A 530-nucleotide genomic window follows, 5' to 3' on the forward strand; every position below is an offset into this window, starting at 1 on the left:
CTTTCTTGTATCCAGATCCAGTGTTCCCTACAGGACCTGAAAGAAAGCTTGAGCTCTGAAACATGAAAATCTGACTCAGGAATAAATGAGGTATGTTTCTATAAAGTGTGTATATTACTCAAATGTATAATATAATGTTATTACTCATGACTTCTATACTCCTGTGATACTGTACATTCAAGCATCCTAATAAAGCGTTGCCGGATTCACATTCAAATCTTTTGTTAAACCTGAAAGTGCTTTTAATGCAATCACTGGATATTTCACTGTGAAATGTACAAGAAGCAACGTTATTTTGTGCAGAAATGTTGCCCCAGGCACGTTTTTCCAGTTGTTTCTAAACTGAACAAATTTCCGAGGCTGAATATGGAGTCTCATCGTGTTGCATGAGGGATATGAAGTCTTTTTTTAAATATTAGTAAACTGTACACTGTCTCACATCTGCCATATGATATTCTGTTCTACTGAGAAAAGAAAAATAACAATCAAAAGCCTACCAGGAGCACTGTGCTCTGGGCTTTCAAATATAA

At 35.8% G+C, this 530-nt stretch overlaps 1 long non-coding RNA gene across 1 annotated transcript in view; it reads left to right on the top strand.

Annotated features, from left to right (window-relative positions):
* The window catches only part of LOC128014946 (uncharacterized), a 3,600-nt gene extending 3,383 nt beyond the window's left edge, over positions 1–217 (top strand). Inside the window, exon 2 of the long non-coding RNA XR_008183747.1 lies at positions 1–217. This exon is cut by the window's left edge and continues 1,625 nt beyond it. This is a non-coding gene — a long non-coding RNA (uncharacterized LOC128014946).
* The last annotated feature ends 313 nt before the right edge of the window (positions 218–530 follow it).

The sequence above is a fragment of the Carassius gibelio genome, chromosome A5 (assembly GCF_023724105.1).
Source record: "Carassius gibelio isolate Cgi1373 ecotype wild population from Czech Republic chromosome A5, carGib1.2-hapl.c, whole genome shotgun sequence".
NCBI lineage: Eukaryota > Metazoa > Chordata > Actinopteri > Cypriniformes > Cyprinidae > Carassius > Carassius gibelio.